This window comes from Scyliorhinus torazame, chromosome 1 (assembly GCF_047496885.1).
Source record: "Scyliorhinus torazame isolate Kashiwa2021f chromosome 1, sScyTor2.1, whole genome shotgun sequence".
NCBI lineage: Eukaryota > Metazoa > Chordata > Chondrichthyes > Carcharhiniformes > Scyliorhinidae > Scyliorhinus > Scyliorhinus torazame.
The window spans coordinates 198,064,543-198,088,341 of record NC_092707.1 but is presented as its reverse complement, the minus strand read 5'-3'; the positions used below and the strand labels follow the sequence as shown (position 1 = coordinate 198,088,341).

Below are 23,799 nucleotides of genomic sequence, written 5' to 3'. Positions count from 1 at the left end.
TACAACTATGAGATCTTATATCGTCCCGGGAGGCTAAACGAGCCTCCTGATGCCCTATCCCACGGCACATATGCCAACGCACAAGTGGACCACCTCTGAGCCCTCCACGAGGACCTCTGCCACCCGGCGGTCACTCGATTCGTCCATTTCATTAAAACCCGCAACCTGTCCTATTCCATCGAGGAGGTCAGGACAGCCACCAGGAACTGCCAAATCTGCGCGGAGTGCAAGTCGCACCTCTACAGGCCAGAGAAAGCGCACCTGCGCCTCAGTATGGACTTCAAAGTCCCTCCCCTCCACTGACCGCAACACGTACTTCCTGAACGTGATTGACGAGTACTCCCGGTTCCCATTCGCCATTCCCTGCCCCGACATAACCGCAGCCACCGTCATAAAAGCCCTCCACAGTATCTTTACGCTGTTCGGTTTCCCCACCTACATACACAGCGATAGGGGGTCCTCCTTTATGAGCAATGAACTGCATCAATTCCTGCTCAGCAAGGGCATTGCCTCGAGCACGACGACCAGTTACAACCCCCGGGGAAACGGACAGGTAGAGAGGGAGAACGGAACGGTCTGGAAGACCGTCCTACTGGCGCTATGGTCCAGGAATCTCCCAGTCTCCCGCTGGCAGGAGGTCCTCCTGGATGCCCTCCACTCCACCCGGTCACTGCTGTGTACCACGACCAACCAAACACCTCACGAACGTCTCCTTGTCTTCACTAGGAAGTCCTCCTCCGGGACCTCGCTCCCAACCTGGCTGGACCCAGCCTGCTCCACAAACACGTGCGGGCGCACAAGTCGGACCCATTGGTCGAGAGGGTTCATCTCCTCCATGCTAACCCTCAGTACGCCTACGTGGCGTACCCCGACGGCCGCCAGGATACGGGACCTGGCACTCGCTGGATCCCCACACACACCCCCACCACTAATCCCACCCTCCCTCCCACCGACGCAGCTCACAGCCGCCCCCTTCCCAGGTGGATCGGTCCTCCCACCGGTCCCGCCTAGGGGTGATGAAGCTGCTGAAGAAGCCAAAGCCACGCTCCCAGAGGCACAGACGCCCGAGCCGGCGCCTGCATCACCACCAAAGCTACGATGATCGCAGAGGACGACCAGGCTCCCCGATCGACAAATTGCTTCATTCTGAACTGTAAATAAATTTTGTAAATAGTTGCGATGTAACGAGGCAAAACCACTGTACTGATGTATACTGGGTACCTCCATAACCTTAACCTCTACCACTGTGTAATGCGAGGCCACCACTCTCACCGGACTCTTTTTTTAACAGGGGGTGAACGCGGTAGTCGGTATTAGAGGTATTACGGTACCCTGTAATGCTGTAAGACCATTGGTGTAGGAGGTACGTTTTCATTGGTTAAGCCTGCTTGCTGGTTCCGCCCAGTAAGGCGGAGTATAAGAGCCCGTGTCTCCCCATCAGCTGCCTTCTGTACAAGCGCTAGTGGGGGAAACATCTAGTGTAATAAAGCCTTCAATTGTCTCCAATCTCGCTTCTGGAGTTATTGATCAAGCATCACCAACCATCCACCATTTTGTATCCTTACGACATCTCCTTCTTTCAATGGAGGTTGTTGCTTTGCATGCCTATCATAATATGATATTTATTTGTATTTCTCTTCTTTAATTTTGTCATGTATCAGATATTTATCCAGATCTCGAATGGTTATGGCTGGTAACGGGATACGTGTCTTCCTTCCCATGTGCTATCGTTCCATGTCAATCAAATACAGACTTTGCAGCTTTTACGACTGAACTAGCAGCCAAATCTGTCAACGTTATGACTTTAGGGTATTGAAATAGTAATCTATGATTTTCAGATAATCATTTGCCCTGAAATAGAACAAGTCCACCCCAACCTTTGACCATGGGTTTGTGACAATCTCACTCGATGCAAATGTTTCTGTGCACTGGGATGGTTGATGTGTTTGACAGACACTACAATCTTGAATGTAGTTGTCAATATCTTTATTGACGCCTGGCCAATATACTGATTGCCTGGCACATCTTTTACACTTTTCTACCCCTGAAATCTGCTGATCTGGCAGATTTTTCACAAAGTCCCCCTGCTCAGCCAGAGTCTTCAACAACACGCCCAATCCGGCTGGTCCTCTAATGACAGGTGTTGCAGGTACACATTGCCTCATGCAATGCCTTCTTTCCACTTCTCCTTGGCCTGTTGGGCAGCCAGCTCTCCGTCCTCATCAGCTGTCTCCTGCTCTTCTGGGGCAGGCTCCGCTGCTGCAGTGTCCCCCTCGAGGAGTTCCAGCTCGCACATCCTCAGCGCATCCCCAAGAGCTGTGGCTACTAAGATGAGGCCAACAATCCTGGTTGGATTCCGAAGTCCGTTGTCTGCAGTGGGTGAAAATCAGACATGTTAGCATGGTGCATACCCCCAGGTCCACAGGGCTGCACGATAGCTCCGGTCTACACTGCAGACCCTGCCCCGCACGTCCCTCTCCCTCACCCATTCCCACACTCGCCCCCTGCTGTTCCCCCTGGCACCATGGTGCATCTGGCCCTGGCACCCGTCCGTGCCGTCAGGGGTACCATTGGCTGGAGCTACCCATGCGAGTGGTATGGTCCGTGGCCCCCATTCTGCGCTCTCCTACAGGGCCTGTTGTGGGCATTGCCCTTATGTATGCCATGCGCTGCCCCGCCAGCAGCTGACAGCCGGTTCTGGGGTGGCGAGTTAGTAGGGTGGGGGCTGGGGTGCGTCACTCTGCGCATCACGGGCCGGGATGGGCGGGCAGTCGGGTGCGCAGCAAGGTTGCTGTCTTGCAGGCCACAGCATTGGTGGTCCTTGCCTAGACGCCCCGGTCCCATGGAGGGTCACCCCGACCCCACGGCCCATCCCCTGGGGACCCCCCGTTGCCACCCCCGTCCCCCAGTCCTGGCAGAAGCCACCCCCTCCTCCCACAACCACCAGCCAGTCCTGCGAGCCCACGATCGTCACTCTGCATGTCTTACCTCCTCTCTTTTCCTCCTCATCCATGGCACCTGTTTCCCGATTTTTAAAACCACAAGCGAAACTCGGCTTCGGTAATTCCTCCCGGCAGAAGTGGAGCATCGCGGAGGTCCCGAGTCTGGCTCGCTAATGATATAAGAATGGCGTTTACTGTACGTGTGGAGTAGAACGCATTGACGCTGCTGCCAAGGCACCGGAGCATGGCATTCTGGCGGGTGCTTGGCCCCCATCACGATTCTGGTTTCACATCAGCCAACAGGCAATCCCGCCACCTTTATCCTTGTATGTTTATTAATATTTTCTTTGCCTCACAAGCATCATTTCCCCTCTGTTATTTGTCTGTGTGTGTAGAGTGTGGATAGTTAGATAGTGGTTGGGGAGAGGGTGTTGGAAACTGGATAGTAGATAGTTGTATTTCTTTTGCCGATTTAATTATAATACTGTACATAATGGAAGATTATTTGTATTAAAGCTACAACCCTGGTGACTGTGGTTTATTGGGCTCAGCCACAGACCTCAGATATTTAAAAATAACTTTGAATTTTGCTTGTGTTACGATTCCGGGTCAAGTGGGGCTGGAATTGACCGTGCTCTAGCCCAGGGTGTTGTGACACAAGCTCCCTGAGAATCCTATATGTCTCAATAAGGTTTGCTTTCATTCTTCTATACTGCAATGGGGACAGGTCCAACCTACTCAACCTCTCCCCATAAGAAACTCCCTGCATACCCGAGGTCAACTTCATGAGCCTTCTCTGGGCTGCCTCCAACGCCGGTGTATCTTTCCTTAGATAAGGAGACTAAAATTCTTTCACTGGTATTAGGATGGCATTAAGTGGAATCCTACCACTAATCTGGGCCCTTTCCTTCCTCTTGTTGACGAATGTGATATAAAATAGTTACTTTAGAGATACTAGTTAATGTAATGTAGAAATAAGCCACTTTGATTTTTGCAGTTAGGGACAAAGGAATTTGAGACCGCATGGAAAAAGCAGGAAGAGGTGTGTCTATGAGGGTGATGCTTCATTGATAGGGGCCAGAGAAAGGGATTGGAAGTGAGCCAATCAAAATAGATTAAACAGGTCAGGAGGGACATAGGCTGACCTATGTCCGTCGAGTATGTGAAACTTGATACCATTTGAACTGATTTTGCAGAGATCCCTTTGTCTGTTAGTTCAGTCGTTTTCTGGAGTGTAAGAGGCTGGATGTCCTGTTACATTTCTGTAAGATGATTCAAGCTTGCAAGCTAAATAAATAACTTCTGTTTACGTGCGAATCCGTCTCAACTTTTATTGAGGCCAGACTGACAGAGAAAGAAATTTGGAGATCAACATTTGGTGCCGAAACCCGGGATTTCTCTGGGCGATCCTGATCCAACTGCGAAATCAGAATTAGACTGATTATGAACAGGAGGACGGGAACAAAGGGCCCTCAATGTAGAAATGGAAAACGACCAGCATTGATTGTTCCCCTCTTCTTATCGTCTGATTAGTCTGGTCACTCGCGGTTGGCACAGAAAGACCGCCTCGACGAAATCACAGGTCAGTCTGGGGATTAGCACTTTAATTGATGGGATTTCATATTGTTGTTTCGGCTTGGGTTAGGGTTTTGGGCTGATGGGACTTTAAATAATAAAGGTTCAGTCTATTATTAGGGTTCAGAGGCTGATGTGACTTAAATAATAAAGGTTCAGTCTATTATTAGGGTTCAGAGGCTGATGTGACTTAAATAATAAAGGTTCAGTCTATTATCGGGGTTCAGAGGCTGATGTGACTTAAATAATAAAGGTTTAGTCTATTATCAGGGTTCAGAGGCTGATGGGACTTTAAATAATAAAGGTTCAGTCTATTATATGGGTTCAGGGGCTGATGGGACTTCAATAGATGGGGGTTCAGTCCAGTATAACTGTTTTTAAATCTGAAGATGGTTCAACTCTATGTGTGAGTGTTTTAAATATATAGTTGATTAAGCTAAAATTGTCTCCTTGGACTGTAAAGTTCCGAGGTCTAGTTGAGATTGTGAGGTTGAAGCAGAAGTCTCTCAAAGGGTTAACAGCAGCAGGCGGAGTTGAAAACAGACAGTGCTTCTCACTCAGGCCTTGAGATAACAGCACCAGTCTGCAGTGTAATCGGATACCTTTCCTTTGAGTCAGTGAACACCAGCAAAGTTACGTTTTGAATTAATTAAAGGAAACCAGTGGGTTTCTCCACCTCTTTGATAAAAGTTATTATTTTCGAAAGCAATTGATTGAAATTGCCAGAATCTTAAATTTTACTTACTTGAAATAAGGTTTATCTCATTTTATCTGGAGATTAATAGAAACTTAAAGAAGATCATGGACACCATTTTAAAAAGTGTCAATCTGGAGATGATAATTGATTTTGCTAATACTTATGATAGTTGATTTTGCTAATACTTATGTGTATGTAACAGAAAAAAAACTTGTTAAAAGAAAAAATTGTTAAGATAAAGAAATAATTAAGTTGTAAATGTTATACAAGTTTGTGTTAAGCAAATTGTAAATTTAGTTCTGAGTTGAGATCAGAGCTAAGCTTGCAAGTTGCAGTAATTCAATTTGAATTTTCAAACATTTTTAAGTTTTAAAAAAAGAGAGCAAATAGAGAAAAGAAGGACACAGATCTTGAATGCGTTGAATAGCACATTTCAAAGGCCCATAAATCTTTCTGTTATCTTAGACCTAAAACCTAGGAAGATTGACGAGCCATAGGAATGTCTGGGGCGTTTTAATGAAATCTACCGGGGGCAGTCAGGCGATTTGCTGTATCAAACTGGTCAGAATTCCCCTCAATACTGTGCTATGTTAATGCATTGCCTACCACCTTCTGTGGTTACTGCTGTGAAATGTAATAACATGAATTGGACAGAGAACGACCCTTCCCAGATGGCAAGGGCAGTCAGATTTTACTGGAAGGAGGGTGTAGGCCAAGAAGGAGGCTCAGTTACAAAGGTTAAGACTGAGTATGTAATGAAAAAGGATGATCTGCGATCCCAACAAGCGGCAGAAATGGTAGTTTACCAGCAGGAGCTCCAATATAGTGACTTTGGGTGGGTGGATCAGCGAAGAGGAGGATGAGACAACAGTGCTATATTTCTATCACCCCCCAGTGGTGGACGTTAGACATTGAACAGCCACTATCACTGCATCACGTTACCCTGGCCTATGACAGAACTGGACGAAACAGGGAGTTGGAGGACAAATACCGGCCATTACTTGAGACCGAATGGCCAGTCAAGGTTACAGCCACAGTCACGGGAAAAGAAGGTACAGCCGATTTTGTTACAATATCACCACATTTATGGCCACAGTCAGCTTCGGTAAGCCCTCATATTACACGTCAGGTCCATGACCAGTACCATGCCAGGGATATGGGGAGAATGGTCAGCATCTTACCGCAGCTCGTCAGAATAGGTATGAGATATACCTTTTGAACAATCCACGTCTGACATTTAAATACTGTACCACTATCAATCCAGCCTGTTTTCTTAGTGGTCCCCCTGTCCATGAAGACGCACCTGGCCACGACTGTTTAGCCTTGATTCAGGAAACTACCACAATAAGGGGCGATTTGAGTGACATTTCGTCAGAACAACCTGACATGATTATGTGTGGTCAAATATCCCACCGGGGTTTAGTTAATGACCTACTGCAGGCCCTCCTTCTGCCAGCGCAGATTTCCGTTATTAAATGCGCTGCCCACACGAATGGTACAACCCCAGTTGACGTTGGTAATGAACGAGCAGATTGTGCAGCGCGCACAGCCGCACAAATTCAGCAAGTGATGGTGCCTAAAATGTTAAGTCAGACTAAACGATCTACTATGAATGTGTCTGCTTCTGACAAGCCAATGCCAGACGTCATAAGGTTACAGGAGGACGCTCCTGAGAGTGATAAGCAAATGTGGAAACGGTTAGGTTGTACATATGATTCTGTTTCCTCTTTATGGACCACGCCTGCACATCAGACTTGTATGTCTGATGTACTGGCTTTATGGGTCATCGAATGTGTACACTTTGCAACTCATTGTGGGGCTCGAGGGACTAGTGATTTGTTGCTGGACACTTGGTGGCACCCTAAAATGCAGGGGTTGGCCCAAAGTATCAGTAATCGGTGTTTGATTTGTCAGCAATATAACACCGGAAAAGGTATCCCTTGTGGGAAGGGGCAAACCCCGTTGCCCAGTGGTCCCTTTGAGACGCTCCAAATGGATTACATTGAGTTGGAAAGGTGTCAATGTTACAAATATGTTTTTGTCATTGTGGATGTGTTCAGCAGATGAGTCGAGGCGTATCCGACTATCTATAGTAAAGCTGCTACTGTGGTTAAAGTCTTGATGAGGGAAATCATTCCCCGGTACGGTATACCAGCTCAGTTAAGTTCTGATAATGGGCCTCATTTTATTGGACAAATTAACAAGGAGTTTTGCTCCCAGTTGGGCATACGCCAGCAGTTACACTGTGCTTACAGACCGCAGGCAGCCGGGGTGGTTGAGAGACACAATCAGACCCTCAAAACTAAAAAAATTGAGTCCATCTCCACTACTGTAAAAGGTCGGATACTAACCTGCCTCCCTTCTCCAGTGCTATTTTACAGGTGTGGAGCATGATGGAGTGGCTACGCATCGTCTGTCTGATATTTGGCCTCACTTCGCTTGGCGTGTTATTGGCGATGGACATGGAAAAGGGGAATATTATGTATCTGTGTAGCCCCAACCAATCTACAAGGATACATCACCTATGCAAAGGTGATGTTCTTCACTGCCCCCATATACGAGGACATGGTATCGACTCATGGAAGGTCATCAAAGTTAAGGAGAATGCGGGAGTCATGAAGCAGCTGCACCGGTCCCGGCGATGGGAAGGGAACATTATATGGACATTGCCTTGTTTTTGGAATACATGTAAATTTGATTTTGGATGTGTTAAAAGTGGTACAATAAAGGTAACATCAGGCTGTCAGAAGAGTGTAGGAAGAGACCATGAGAAAGAGAAAGGGACTAGAGAGAGGACGGGGCGTGTGAGAAGGGAAGTACAGCTAGAACGTAGGTTACCGGGAGATGCACTTAAGTTAATTAAAGGCCAAACTGAGGAAAACCCGGGTAGTATGAATCTCTTCTACCAGATTTACCACCGTCTGTATGGCCAGGGACGGGTTGTCTGCTACCCAAACCCCGCAGCGGTGTCTAGGTTATTTTCTGTTTCACCGCTTTGGGGCACTCCCCAAACGGTGGTTCATTGTCAGCGTTCCGAGCCATTGCCCGAGCACGTCACTCTTCCTTACGATCCGGATTCAGCACCACCGGCTATTTGCCTTCCCCTTCCTCGGGGTAATCCCCATTCACAGTACGATAGGCTGCGACGGTGGAGGGCGTACATACCTAGCCACTTCACTCCCAATAGGGATTCCCGGTCGTACGAGAATTGCTTCAGCAGTGAAGGGTACGGCTGTTTGCTGGTAGAGGTGGACACAAATATAACATGTCTGTTTCCCACCTGTACGGACAGGAGGTGCCATATCACCCAGGCGTCTGGCCAATGCGTTTGTTACAACATCACTTGCGTTCCATTGAACGCTGGCCTCCAGCTCCTTTGTGGCTGGGCGAATGTCTCTCATATCACTGTTGGGAATAGGGCTTTCTGCATTGCTGGGCGGCCCGAATGGGCATTTCAAAATTGGATAAACTGGGCTACTGGGAGGTCCTTACGCAACCGATATGCTGATTGTGATGCTAGTCTCCACACGGAACAAGGATCAGTTAGCACGCCGGGCAGTCTCTGCTGAATTTTGCGAGAACTGGAAAAAACCTCAGGTTCTTGCACCCAACCGGGGCCACTCAGCCGGGTGGGGCATTCTGAGCGTATTGACACTGGGAGGTGTGGGGGGTTCCTTGGCTGTTAGTGATCGGAATTATTTTATTTGCGGCCTTACCATCTTGGGAAATGAAACCTTGGGAGCCCTCGGGGCAATAACCAAGGAGTTGTCTCAGCTACGGTTGTTTGCAATGCAGAACCGGTATGCTCTTGACTATCTTCTGGCCCGTGAGGGTGGGGTATGCGCCATAGTACAGGGCAAGTGGATCATGGGTGTTCAGGACTTGACCGCTAACATTACTAAATTTATGGATCGCATACGGGATCACTTGGACGGGATGCAGGATCCTGACTCTTGGGGTAACTGGGGATCTGGAGGATGGAAGGACTGGTTGATAAATATGGCCATGTATCTAGTGGTAGCTATCGGCTGCATCTTTGTGGGCCTGGCCATCCTTAAATGTGTGATGGGTAGAATGCGGGGTGCACTAGATCAGATCACCGCCCCAATCACCGAGAAAAAAATTTAACTGTTAAAATCCATGAGGGTGAGGCAGATGAAGGGGGGCTAAGACAGGAATTGGAAATGCAGCGACGGATCTTTTTAGATGAGGAACCGTAGCTATAGATTGGATAGTTCGGTTATCATGGAATGATAAAAGGAGGGAATGACGAATGTGATATAAAATAGTTACTTTAGAGATACTAGTTAATGTAATGTAGAAATAAGCCACTTTGATTTTTGCAGTTAGGGACAAAGGAATTTGAGACCGCATGGAAAAAGCAGGAAGAGGTGTGTCTATGAGGGTGATGCTTCATTGATAGGGGCCAGAGAAAGGGATTGGAAGTGAGCCAATCAGAATAGATTAAACAGGTCAGGAGGGACATAGGCTGACCTATGTCCGTCGAGTATGTGAAACTTGATACCATTTGAACTGATTTTGCAGAGATCCCTTTGTCTGTTAGTTCAGTCGTTTTCTGGAGTGTAAGAGGCTGGATGTCCTGTTACATTTCTGTAAGATGATTCAAGCTTGCAAGCTAAATAAATAACTTCTGTTTACGTGCGAATCCGTCTCAACTTTTATTGAGGCCAGACTGACAGAGAAAGAAATTTGGAGATCAACATTGTGAGCCCCCGCCTTTGAGAAGAAAGGAGAGGAATGTCAGTTGCCCCACATGGGCAGTGTCTCAGTGGTTGGCAGTCTAGTGTCATGGGCCAGGGTTTAAAGAATCCCAAAGTGTAACATGGAGTTCACCTGACCCACAACTTTAAATAGATTGTGGTATGGGGAGCACACGGTCCACTCTGCAGGTGTGGTACAGTAGAAATGGAAAAGTATTTTTAAAAAACAAAACAATGTTTATTCTTATGAACTCAAGTTAACCTTTTTAAAACATACAGTAAACATCTTAGCAACCATCAATTCAAATACAACCCCCAAAGAATACAACACTAAGTAATCCTTAATAACTTCCCAAACAACATCCAGAAGACAAAATAAACACCTTTTAACAGAAGCACATTAGGTTTACATTCACGACTGAGAACATTTATAATTCTGAATTCACCAAATGATCAAGAGATAGCCTTTTCATGGCAGAGGGAACAGCAGTACACATGCTTTGTCTGGCATCAGCTCCAACACTGAAAACAAAACTAAAACACAATCTGCAGCAAACGGCCTAAAACAAAAGTAAAAAGCTGACAGACAGCCCAGCTCCACCCACACTCTGACATCACTGATAAACACCCATTTCTTAAAGGTACATTTCTTAAACACCCATTTCTTAAATGACACCTCCCCCCAAAAAAGAAAACAAACCATCAACTTCAAGCTGGTTTCATTTTTCACCTTTTCACTATCCTTTACGAAATGCACACAGTAAATATACTTTGTCATTTCAAAAAACAACACCTGCAAACAGGTGTAATAATATAGTCCATTTTTATTTTGTTTGTCTTCCTCTAACTGAAATCCTTCTCGATTGACAGTCTCTTTGAACAAGAAGGTCTCTGCACAATCCATCCATTCCTCTATGCCTCCACATTTCTCTTTAAAGTCAGATACTTTAGTTCAATCTGATCACAGAGTCGCTTGTAATTCTCCAACACATGAGCATTGGTTATCACAGCTTTCAGGCAGTCAAATGCCTGTTGAAACTCCGCTATCCATTGAAATTTTTGACGTTTCTTCAGCAAGTCCATCAGTGGAGCAATCACGCTACAAAACTTTGCACAAATGTTCGATCAAATCCACTCATGCCAAGAAATCGCATTATTTCGCGTCGTCCTGAGGGTACTGGAAACTCCTCAATAACTATTGCCTTCACATCCCGTGTGACCATTCAACCCTGTCCATTTGTATGGCCAAGGAAAGTGACTTGCGCTTTTCCAAATTCACTTTTGGCTCGGTTTATGACCGTCTCCTGACGTCGATTGAATAACTCCATCAGATGTTTTAAATGTTCTTTCCATGTCTGGCTGAAAATTACCAGATGGTCGATGTATACCGCACAATTGGGTAATCCTGAAACAACTTTGTTAGTTAACCGTTGAAATGTGGCTGGGGCGTTTTTCATGCCAAATGGCATAACTTTGAATTGGTATATACCATCTGGAGTCACAAAAGCTGAAATCTCCTTCTCCCTTTCGGATAAAGGTACCTGCCAGTAACCTTTATGTAAATCCAGTTTGGAAATAAAAGCTGATTGTCCCACTTTCTCAATGCAATCCTCCAAACGTGGGATAGGATAAGAGTGCGTTCTTGTAACTGCATTAACCTTTCTGTCATCCACACACAACCATTGGGTACTGTCTGGTTTAGGTACCATCACTATGGATGAGCTCCATTGGCTGCAACCCACTTCAATTATGCCATTTTTAATCATACTCTCAATCTCTATGTAAACCTGTGCTAATTTTAAAGGGTTAAGTCTATATGGATGTTGTTTGATTGGAACAGCATTTCTCACATCTACATCATGTATAGCCATTTTAGTACTTCCCAATTTATCTCCACAAACTTGCCCACGTGATATCAATAACTCTTTCAGGTCAGTTCGCTTTTCCACTGGAAGGTAACTCAACAAGTTATCCCAATTTTTAAGAACATCCTCGTTTTCCAATTTAATTTGAGGTATGTCAAGTTCCAAGTCATCTGGATATGGTTCGGCACTTTGAGTTAGAATCATTAAAACCTCCTTTTTTTCTCTCCTTCGCTTTCAAAGTACCTTTTAAGCATATTCACATGACACACTCGTTGAGTTCTCCTTCTATCCGGCGTTGTTACCACATAATTCACCTCACATAATTCACATAATTCACCTTAATTGCCTTTCAATCTGATAAGGTCCACAAAACCTAGCTTTTAAAGTTCCACCTACCACTGGTAACAATACTAAAACTTTATCTCCACAGGCAAAACTACGAACTTTAGACTTCTTGTCCGCGACCCGTTTCATCATATTTCGTGCAACCTTTAAATGTTGTCTAGCCAAATCACTTGCTCTATTTAATCGCTCCCTAAAATTTGACACGTAATCCAATAATATAAGTTTTGATTTCTCACTCACCAATTTTCCCTTAATCAATTTAAGTCCTCTTACCTCATGACCAAAAATTAGTTCAAAAGGACTAAATTTGGTTGACTCATTAGGTGCATCCCTAATTGCAAACAATACGAATTGAATTCCTTTATCCCAATCCTCTGGATAATCTTGACAATAAGGCCTCAACATTGTCTTTAATGTCTGATGTCACCTTTCTAACGCTCCCTGCGATTCTGGATGATACGCAGTTGATTTAAATTGTTTTATTCCTAAACTATCCATAACGTTTTGAATAACTTTGAGGTAAAACTTGATCCTTGATCCGATTGAATTTCTGTGGGTAGTCCATATCTAGTAAAGAATTTAAGTAACTCCTCCACAATCTTTTAAGCTGAAATATTACGTACTGGAATGGCCTCTGGAAACCGAGTAGACACATCCATTATAGTCAAAAGATATTGATTCCCACTTTTTGTTTTAGGAAGCGGTCCTACGCAATCAATTAGGACCCTTGTAAAAGGTTCCTCAAATGCTGGAATGGGTATTAATGGCGCTGGTTTTACCACTGCTTGAGTTTTCCCTATCACTTGACATGTGGGACATGATTGACAAAATGTAACTACATCTTTAAGTAGTCCAGGCCAATAAAAATGATTTTGTATTTTATCTTGAGTTTTCCTTATTTCAAAATGACCACCAACTGGAGGTCAATTCATGTGCAACTTGCAACACCTCCTTTCTATACCCTACCAGCAATACTACTTGATGAACTTCTGCTCACTTTTCCTCCGCCTGCAAATGTAAAGATCTCCATTTTCTCATCAAGACATCACTTTTACGGTAATAACACTCTGGTATACACTCAGATTCCTCTTCCGTGTATGCTTTCTGATACATCCTTTTTATTTCTACATCTTTCTGTTGTAACACCGCCAATTTTCCTGAACTAAAAATATCCGCCCGATCCTCTACCTGTTCTTTTCCAACCATCTGATCAAAAATCGTTTCTGAATTGCAGTTCAACTTCATCTTCACTCTTTCATTTCTCCTCTTGTCTTAACCTGTGACTTTGCGACCTAGTTACTACACAATCCGGAAAAATCCCTAGATATACATCCTTCAACACTTTAATTGTGTGATTTTCCACTGGCTTATCAACCACAGTAGGCATAACTCCCACCTGTGATCCAGCTATATCATTACCCAAGATAAACTGTATTCCTCGACAAGATAGTTTCTCTATTACTCCTACTACCACTTCACCACTCTTCACTGGACTTTCCAACCGTACCTTATATAATGGAACACTACTCCTCTCACCCTGTATTCCACATATTACCACCTTTCCTGGCAATATTCTTCCCAGACTACATAACTCCTCATCTCTTCCCATTAAAGATTGACTAGCTTCCGTATCTCTTAAAGTCGTGACTTCTTTACCTGCTCCTCCTGATACACATGAGTAAACTTTACCCACACAAGTAAATTCTTTAAAGAGATCTGGCACCTTCTTATCAATCACCTCTTGAACAGGCTGTACAATCTTTTTCACCTCCTTCGCTTCACTTGGGCTTTCCTTTACCACTTTAACAAACCCCACTGTCTTATCCTGTTTTACCACATCAGCCTTCCCAGTGCTTTTCTTCAACCACCAACACTGTCACTTTACATGGCCCAGTTTATTACAGTGAAAACATTTGACATTTTTCATTTCTTTTCCACCGTCATGGATTTCTTTTTTAGTCTGAGGTACACTCTCATTTTCTCTCATCAGATCACCTTTACCTTTACCACTTGAGTCTTTCTCATGTCCCCAGTTTCTATCCCTCACAGGCTGAAACTGGTCCAAGCTTTGATTTATGAACTAATTCATAATCATCTGCCATTTTGGCTGCTAACCTCGCAGTTTTACCCCTCTGCTCTTCCACATGAGTTCTCACTACATCAGGAATTGAATTTTTAAACTCCTCCAAAAGTATAATTTCTCTGAGAGCTCCAAACGTTTGGTCTATTTTCAATGCCCTTATCCACCTATCAAAATTACTCTGCCTTTGATCCTTTCAAACTCCATGTATGTTTGACCAAATTCTTTCCTTAAATTTCTAAACCTTTGTCTGTAGACTTCAGGCACCAGTTCATATGCACCTAAGATGGATTTTTTCACCTCCTCATACGTCCCAGATACATCCTACGGTAGTGATGCAAACACTTCACTAGCCCTACCTATCAGCTTTGTTTGAATCAATAATACCCACATGTCCTGTGGCCATTTCATTTGTTTAGCTACCTTCTCAAATGAAATGATAAAGGCTTCCACCTCCTTCTCGTCAAACCTTGGCAATGCGTGGACATATTTAAATAGATCCCACCGAGCCTTCGACTTTGACACTCTTTCTCACTCTCCTCATCACTATCTTCCAACTGTACGTTTTCCTTCACGTCTGCCAATTTTAACTGACTGTCATGTTTCATGGCCATTTTCTGAAGTTCAAACTCTCTGTCTTTATCTTTTTCCCTGATCTGTATCTCCCTTTCTCTTTCTTTTTGTTCTGCTAGGGCTATTCTTTCTTTTCTTCTTTCTTCTCTCTCCTTTTCTTTTTCCTTCCTCTCTCTTTCTTTTTCCTCTTTATCTCTTTCTCTTTATTTTGCTGCTCTCTCACTTTCTTTTTCCTCTTTTTCCGATTCAAGCTGCTTTAATTCTTTCTCATGTTCCATTTGTTTCATTTGTAACTGTATTTTTGCCATTTCCAATGAGACAAACTGTATCTCAGGCAACTTCAAGTGCTTAGCCACCGCCATAATTACCTCATCTTTTCGCATTTTGTCCGGCAATGTTAACTGCAATGTTTTTGCCAAATCTAACAGTCTGCTTTTAGTCTCTGTCCATAAGGTACTGCTATGACCGCCACCACCCCCAAAAACTTCAGAGCCTCTGAAAGAGCCATTGTCCACAACACACTCCCAACTTAAACTAGAGTACCAAACCTGAAAAGCAACCACAATATGCTCACCCCTCTGTCTTTAAGTTCACAAAGCCAATCCAATAGATAGACTTTTATCCCCCTCAAGCCCCCAATCTGTCATGGGCCAGGGTTTAGAGAACCCCAAAGTGTATCATGGCGTTCACCTGACCCACAACTTTTAATAGATTGTGGCATGGGGAGCACACCACCCACTCTCAGGTGTGGTACAGCAGAAATGGAAAAGTATTTTTTTTAAAGCAAAACAATGTTTATTCTGTGAACTGAAATTAACCTTTTTAAAACATAGTGAACATCTTAGCAACCATCAATTTAAATACAACCCCCAAATAATACAACACTAAGTAATCCTTAATAACTTCCCAAACAACATCCAGAAGACAAAAGAAACACCTTTTAACAGAAGCACACCAGGTTTACATTCACTACTGAGAACATTTATAATTCTGAATTCATCAAATGATCAAGAGATGGTCTTTTCATGGCAGAGAGAACAGCAGTACACCTGCTTTGTCTGGCTTCAGCTCCAACACTGAAAACAAAACTAAAACACACCCTGCAGCAAACAGCCTAAAATGAAAGTAAAAAGCTGACAGGCAGCCCAGCTCCACCCACACTCTGACATCACTGATAAACACCCATTTCTTAAAGGTACATTTCTGAAACACCCATTTCTTAAAGGTACTCTCACATGACACTAGCTGCTGACTTTGGGGCCATTGGCATGTGTGTGACATTGGATCAATCTGAAGCAAACCTTGCAAGGTTTGTCACTGCCAGGCTCTTGACCAAGCCCCATCCAGTCCTTTGGCAGAAGAAGTTGCAATCTCACACCTTTGCCACTTTGCACAGGGGCTGATTTAGCACAGTGGGCTGAATAACTGGCTTTTAAAGCAGACCAAGGCAGGCCAGCAGCGCGGGTTCAATTCCCATATCAGCCTCCCCGAACAGGCGCCGGAATGTGGCGACTTGGGGCTTTTCACAGTAACTTAATTTGAAGCCTACTTGTCACAATAAGTGATTTTCATTTCTCACTGGCATAATGGGCTCTCCTTCCCAGCACCTGCACGTATTCACTTGTATCCCCTAAAAGAACTGTGGCATGGGATAGTCACATATTCGGAGCAGGGAAGATCATTGACCTGCTTGTGGCATTGTATCCTTGTTCTCTAGATGACCCCATAGTTTCTGACCTCCTCTGCTCTCTCCAGGCTTACTTGGTTGGGCAGTGTGGTCTCCTCATCAGGTCAATAAAGTAGAGAACCTCCTATGTGTTTCTATGTAGTCATTACTGAACCATTGAGCCACCGAGGAGCCTCCTTTTGCCATGCTGCCAAGTACTCTTCCCACTGGCCTTAACTATTCAGTCACTCACTGACCCCTTGGCTTTCTCCCCATGGCAGTGCTGACTGAAGGTTTTGAGAGAGAGGCTGAAGCAAATCTGAAGGAGGCCTTCAGCGGCATATCGGCACTGGCAGACTATAAAGATGGTGCCGGCACATCTACTGGTGTTAGCTGACGTCGCGGCCACCCGGTCAGATCCACTTCCAACTGCTAAATAGTTGACCACCCTAACAGGGGGAGAATGGGGAACAGCTGGGGAGCATCAGCTCCACTTGCTTCTGGTCCCATCCCACTGCCGATTAATGCAAAATCCTGGCCTATGTTTTTTGTGATCATGGTTGGGGGATAAATTCTGGTTGGGACATCAGGGAGAATATTCCTGCTGCACTTCAGAAGGTTGCTATTGGACCTTCTACGGCCTTCTGTGAGAGGAGACAGCACTTTGGTTTAACACTTTATCTGAAAGGTGGCATTCCCGCAGTACTGAAGTGTTAACCTGGAATTTGCTTTGTCTGAGTGAGACAAGGCCCTGACTCATGCAACCCAAGAGTTGAAGGACATTGCTGTGGTAGAATGTTCTCCTTTCCAACATTTTTCATCTCGCTATGAAATTCCAACATACCATTTGTAGCATATCCTGGAGCCTTATCTCCTCAGGCACATTTTCATTTCTCCTTATCAGTGCTAGTGACCTCATTTGGGAATTTGTTTCACCAATTTCTTCATTTAATGGTGTGATTTAGGGCAGTGTTTTTCAAACTTTATTTCCTTGGAACCACTTTTACCAACCAGCCGACCTTCAGAACCCATGCCAGCTGACCTTCGCAACGCACGCTGGCCAACCTTCGCGACACACCACTTTGGTTTACCTTTAATGCAACAGGTGAGCCTGCCTGGTCCTTACAATCTCACTTGCTTTGTCATTCAATTTGACATTCATGCTGTGGTCTTCAGCTGCACCTTTGAAAAAAAATCAAGAGGTTTGTCCTGAAAATCGCCATGCTTAGTCTTCAAATGCCTTTGAAGTCTTGAGAATTTTAAACTTTCATTTACTAGTACTTCCCTGCATATAATACACATGGGACTGGATTCTCTGATTTGGAGACTATGTCCACACGCCGGCGTGGGAACGGTGGTATTTTACGCCAGGAAAACTGGCACAAATGGCCGCCGATTCCCCATTTTGCTGGGGGCTAGCAGGAAGGCAGCGTAGAGCACCCGGCTCTAGCTGCTGATACAGCCTGGAGAATTGCCGGTCCGTGGCCGTGCATGCGCACGGCGGCGACCACGCCGTGCTTCATGGCGGATGCCGCCCGCGAAACCGGCCGGCGAAATAGTGCCCCCCTTTGGCCGGCTCTCGCGCCACAGACCACCCCACCACAGTGCCCCAGCCCCGAATAATGTCCCCCCCTACCCGCGGATTGGCCCTCCCCCGACTGTGGCGGTGCTGGACTGAGTCCGCTGCCTCCATGCCGAGTTCCCGATGGGTGAGACCACACGCGACCCACGCCATCGGGAACTCGGCCGATCAGGGGCGGAGCATCTGGGGGTGGGCCTCAGGCAATGGCATGAGGCCATGGATACGTGGCATGACGTTTTCTGTGAGTACGCCGCTTTGGAAGGGGCGGAGTATCGCGAAAGGGGCGTCGTCCCCGATTTTGTCAGGAATGTGGATTCTCCGCCCCATCACCAAACACGATTTCAGCGCAGGCGACCAGAGAATCCAGCCCATGGGCTTTGCATCCTGATTTGCATTTGCACAATTAACAAAGCCATACCTCAAGAAATCATTTTTATACTGCTTTGTTCCGAATTTCAGTTTTTCCTTTGTTGGGTATTCACTAGAAGCACTAGAACTCTGTACAGAGCTAACACCAGCATTGCTTTGTCCTGCTACGGACTCTCCTGTGCAGCTCTCTCCAGCAGATTCAGTTGTGAGATCCTGGCCTGCTTGTGTCTCTGGCCCTCTCTTCCTTATAACAAAATGATTCATCTTCAGTTATTCACGGTCCTGTTGCTTTGCTTGCAGCTAGAAACTGGAGGAATCTCTCCTCCGTGATATTGTGTCAAAAGTACGGACCAACAGGACACGTCATGTCAGTGTACATGCGGGCCCATGACCTGCTCTCACTTCTGGGTGGAAGACTGCATTCTTCCGTTTGAAAGCTGTTCGCAGCCAGCATCCTCAATTTAAAAGACGGTCGCCGTTGTTGGGCGGTTCTCCTGCAATTGGGAACGGCGTGACTGATTATTCCACGATGCTCCCTACATCCGCCCGTGACCCACCTGCGGGTCACAACCCGCAGTTTGACAAGCCCAGATTTATGGGACAGATAGCTGTTAACAATGTGGGTCAGTGCTTGTATTCGCTGAGGCCGATTCACACATTGGATTTGCTAACACCTTCAAATTACTTTCACCGATGATCTCACCCACACTTGCTCGGCCTGTGCCACAGCCTATGTTGACTGGAGTTACCTGTCTGCTGTGAGGTGTTTGTTCCCACTTAAATGTCTCACTAGATTGATTGCTGTCTTGTCAAATTAGTTCCGAAATGTTGAGTTCTGACGTTTGACGATGCTTCCTTCACATGGGAAGCCAGAAATCCTTAATTAAGCCAGAAACCAGAGAGCAATTAAATGAACAATTCATTCCAAAGAATGCAAATGCGATTATTGGTTACAAATATTTCTCCCACTGGACGTTTTGCTTTATCAACTCCTTTGGCACTGATGAAGAACAGAACAGGTGTTTAGCAGTTGTTCTTTCAGGAGTTTAAGACCCATCAAAGAACCTGGCGTATGCTGCCTGGTGGCTCAGCACATCTGTGTGCCTCGTGATGTAGCACTGATCCATGCAGGCAAGTCTTAATTCCCTGGGAACAGTGAGAGCTGATCTCAGCACGGGTAAAGTTTTGAGTCTCTGATGGAATGTAGAGAAGCTACAGAAGGGAAAAGTCAGCCAGAGTTATTAATTCCTCTCACAAGACACTGTGTGTGGATGGTTGCTGGGTATCTGAGGGGGTGGGGAATAGGGGGTTGGAAGCAGGTGTGGGATGATGTCACGAGGGGCAAGCTCAGGGGCCAAGTGGTCTTTTCCTGCCTGTTATTTTCATACATTGAGTGAAGATAGGCGAGGCTCAACCTAGTAACTCCCGCGGTCGGATAACCTGCCATAGTCACTGTCTAAAATCATCCATCAAAACTGGTGACTCTTGTCACCCGATTCAATGGGCAGAATTTTGTGGAGGTGAAGGGACTCTCAGCTATTGGCTGGAGAACTGATGAGACCCCAGCGAAGTCCCCTTTTGAAAAGGTCCGCAGCATCATGTGCCAATCAGGCATTTACCCGGGCGGGGGTGTGCTTTCATTCCATGAAAAGGGAGCCATCCCTCGGATCTTCTGTGCTCAGCAGTGGCACCAGAGGTGATGGAGTGGAATGAGGTGGCTGCTGCCAGCCTTGCACCCCACCTGAGCCCTCAGATCGAGGAGGGACCCAAGCATGGGTGAGTAATGGTGGGAAGGGGATGGTGGGGTGGGTGCCGCAGGGGATGGGGGATTGAGGCAGATCAGCAGGAAGGGCAGCGGGGTGGCTCTCAGCAGCACCCCTCCCCTGACCCTGCCCCCACCCCCGCCTACCATGCCCAACTTCCCAATGCCAAATCCCTCGATCAGGCACTGAGTTCCTTAGAATGAAGGAAAACTCTGGAAGCATGCAAACAAATCGTCCAGGTCATGCTCCCCATATGGTGAGTCTCCTGCCTGCCGCTGGGTTAATACCAGCAGTGGTGGATTGAGGCTCTGAAGTGGGCAATATTTTCGTACACAGGTGCCAAAATTGGCAGTGGGGCAGCAAGGAAGTCCACATACCTTTCCGTCATATATTTAATCAGAGCTGCCAATGTGACATGGTTTGCCACCATCCTGCCCCATTAAATGCTCCCTCCCCTCTTCCGCCGCCACCAATCTTGCCACGGGGCAATTCCACCCAGTGATTGTTTTTTAGCTCCAGCTTGCAGAGACAATTGTTTTGTCAGCTCGCTCCACAGCTGAAGATTGAATGCATTTGTACAATGTCACACCATTGTTAGAATGTGTACATCATTAACCTTGGGCATTAGTTGCCAACAGGTGAGTCACTGTCAACCAATCTCAGGTAAGTGTTGCACATTTTTTAAGATTCTGGGTTAGATTAAACGATTATTTTTAAAAATTATTTAGTTGTCCTCATGGCTATGTCTATTTGTGGGCCTCACCTGTGGGTTTGAAAGCAGGGTCACTTTAATATTCTCCAGCTATCCTTCCCATCACTTAAGAGCTGCTTTCCACTTTGCTTTAACTTTGAGGCCAGTGGAAAGAGGTCAGGTAGCCTAATGGAATTGGCAGACATTCAGGCAGGTAAGCATTCTCAGGCCTCAGACAGGAAAGGGTGGGCAGAGCATCTCCCTCGTAGATTCCCTTTCCCAAACAGAGGCCCTGCCAAAGTTTAGCACTTCCAGGTAAAGCCTCGAGGTAACAAAGGCACAGATGCCGGTTTCAGGAGCAGATGAGCAAAGGCTGGGTCAGAGTCAGCCAATGCTGCAGAGGGCCGAAATCAGCAGACTTGGTGTTGGTGTGACCATGCAGACAGAAGCTCATCATGGAGTCAATAAATGCACCAAAGTGGTCAACAGTCTGGTCCAGTTTCAGCCAGGGGACAGACTGGAAATGGGGCGGGGGGGGGGGGGGGGGGGGGAATGGCGGGCAGGAAAAAAGAGTTGGCAGCGTGGACCAAAGACAATGAGTAGGATTTTCCATCCGTTCTTGCCTGTGGGCCCTTCTGGTCTCAGTGATGGCGCTGCGGGTTCTCCAGTGCTGGAGGATGCAAACAACAGGAAGCCCATTGATAGTGGCAGGCAGGACTGGAAGCTCCTGTCCCCAGCCAATGGTGGGCCTTCTCCACCACCACAGAATACCCCGTCGGTGGGGGGGCGGAAAATCCCACCCAATCACTTCAGCCTTCCCAATATTTAGTTGAAGGAAATTTCTGCTCATCCAGCTATAGCAATCGTACTAGCAGTGTGATGAATCAGAGACAATAGAGGGGTCAAAAAAGAAGGTTGGTGAAATAGATCAGAGCATCATCTGTGTACACATGGAACTTGATGTGATTTCTGATGTTGGAGGGAGATGGCTTGTATGGAAGAATGAACCTGATGGGCTGAATGGTCTGTTCCTGTGCAGAACATTCCACAATTCTGTAATACTACCTCTCGAGGTGTGTTGTTATCTGTGCTCTGTTAGTGTGTTTATATCGAGGTGCAAGATAAATGGTGTTTTGAGACAGGGTTCTGCCACTGGCGATGTGTTTTTTGATGTCTGAAATGATTGGGGAAACGATTCTTATCTATTTTTATGAAGAGGTTTACCTCGCCTCCCCTGGTGCTCCCCTGACCTGACTGAGACTTTAACTCATAACCAGCTGTGGGTGCCCCACATGATCTTTGGCTGACTTTAGATCCTTGGTGAGTTTGTATTAAACCCAATCAACACATCTGTAAGAACTGAAACTTGAAAACAGCCATGAAAGAGAAGTCTTAAGATGTGAGCACTTTCAATTATAAAACTTATTGCCAAAACGCCTCGGTGTATCTCTCAAATGGTTCCACAAACCTAGAACAGATCGTTGAATATTTCATAGGATTTTTGGGTCTGAGGAGAAATAATAATTTTGCGGCAAAGAGAATAAAAGATGAAGAAGAGTTTAAAGAATAAGATAACAACTGCCATTGTCATAAATTTTGGATGAGCTTGCCAGCAGCAACTTACAGGAAAATAAATTCTGTTTGCAATCTTTTGGAGTCAGTCTGAACTTTAAGTTCAGCTCATGGGAGTTTGACGGTTTTGCAAACTTAGGAAGATTGTAGTTTAAGAAAAAGACATCAAATTAAAATGCAAGGAAAAGAAATATACCAGGATAAATCAGATGAATTCTCACCTCTCCCTTCACAATACATACACAGTGTGATCTGTTCTCGTTTGTCCTTTGCACACCGTTTGACTGTTTGGTATCCCTGAACTGGACTGGCCATGTTAATACTGTAGCTACCAGGGCATGTCAAAGGCTCGGAATCCTACGGTGAGTAATTCACCTTCTGACACCTCAAAAGCCTATCCACCATTTACAAGGCACAAGTCAGGAGTGTAATGGAATACTCTCCACTTGCCTAGATGAGTGCAGCTCCAACAACATTCAAGAAGCTCGACACCATCCCGCCTGATTGCTAACCCTTCCACAAACATTCAAACCCTCCACCACCAAACAGTGGCAGCAGTGTGTACCATCTACAAGATGCACTGATGTAACTTGCCTAGGTTTTTAGATAGCACCTTCCAAACCCACGACTTAAACAATCTAGAAGGACAAGGGCAGCAGATACTTGGGAACCCCACCACCTGGAGGTTCCCCTCCAAGTCACTCACCACACTGACTGGGAAATATATCACCTTTCCTTTACTGTTGCTGGGGCAACGTCCTGGAATTCCCTGCCTACCAGCACTGTGGGGGTACCAAACCTTAGAGACTGCAGCGGTTCAAGAAGGCAATTCACCACCATCACCTGAAGGGCAGCTAGGGATGGGCAATAAATGCAGGCCTAACCAGCGACACCCCCATCCCATAAATGAGTTTTAAGAAAACTAACATCAACAGCATTTCTGCTGGAGTGTTATGGACCAGGCTTTAGAGAACCCCAAAGTATATCATGGAGTCCACCTGACCCACAACTTTTAATAGATTGAGGTATGGGGGGCACATGGCCCACTCTACAGGTGTGGTACAGCAGAAATGGAAATGTACTTTTTAAAGCAAAACAATGTTTATTCTATGAACTCAAGTTAACATTTTTAAAACAAACAGTGAACATGTAGCAACCATCAATTCAAATACAACCCCCAAAGAATACAACACTAAGTCATCCTTAATAACTTCCAAACAACATCCTGAAGACAAAATAAACACCTTTAACAGAAGCACACCAGGTTTACATTCACTACTGAAAACATTTATAATTCCGAATTCACCAAATGATCAAGAGATAGTCTTTTCATGGCAGAGAGACCAACAGTACACCTG

The 23,799-nt window shown here is 45.6% G+C and overlaps 1 long non-coding RNA gene across 1 annotated transcript in view; it reads right to left on the bottom strand.

Annotated features, from left to right (window-relative positions):
• Nucleotides 1-2,017: 2,017 nt before the first annotated feature.
• Nucleotides 2,018-23,799, bottom strand: part of LOC140418348 (uncharacterized) — a 132,767-nt gene continuing 110,985 nt past the window's right edge. The window contains exons 2-3 of the long non-coding RNA XR_011944957.1: nt 2,989-3,112; nt 2,018-2,370 (exon numbers count right to left, since the gene is read on the bottom strand). This is a non-coding gene — a long non-coding RNA (uncharacterized lncRNA). The remainder of the gene's footprint in view (nt 2,371-2,988; nt 3,113-23,799) is intronic.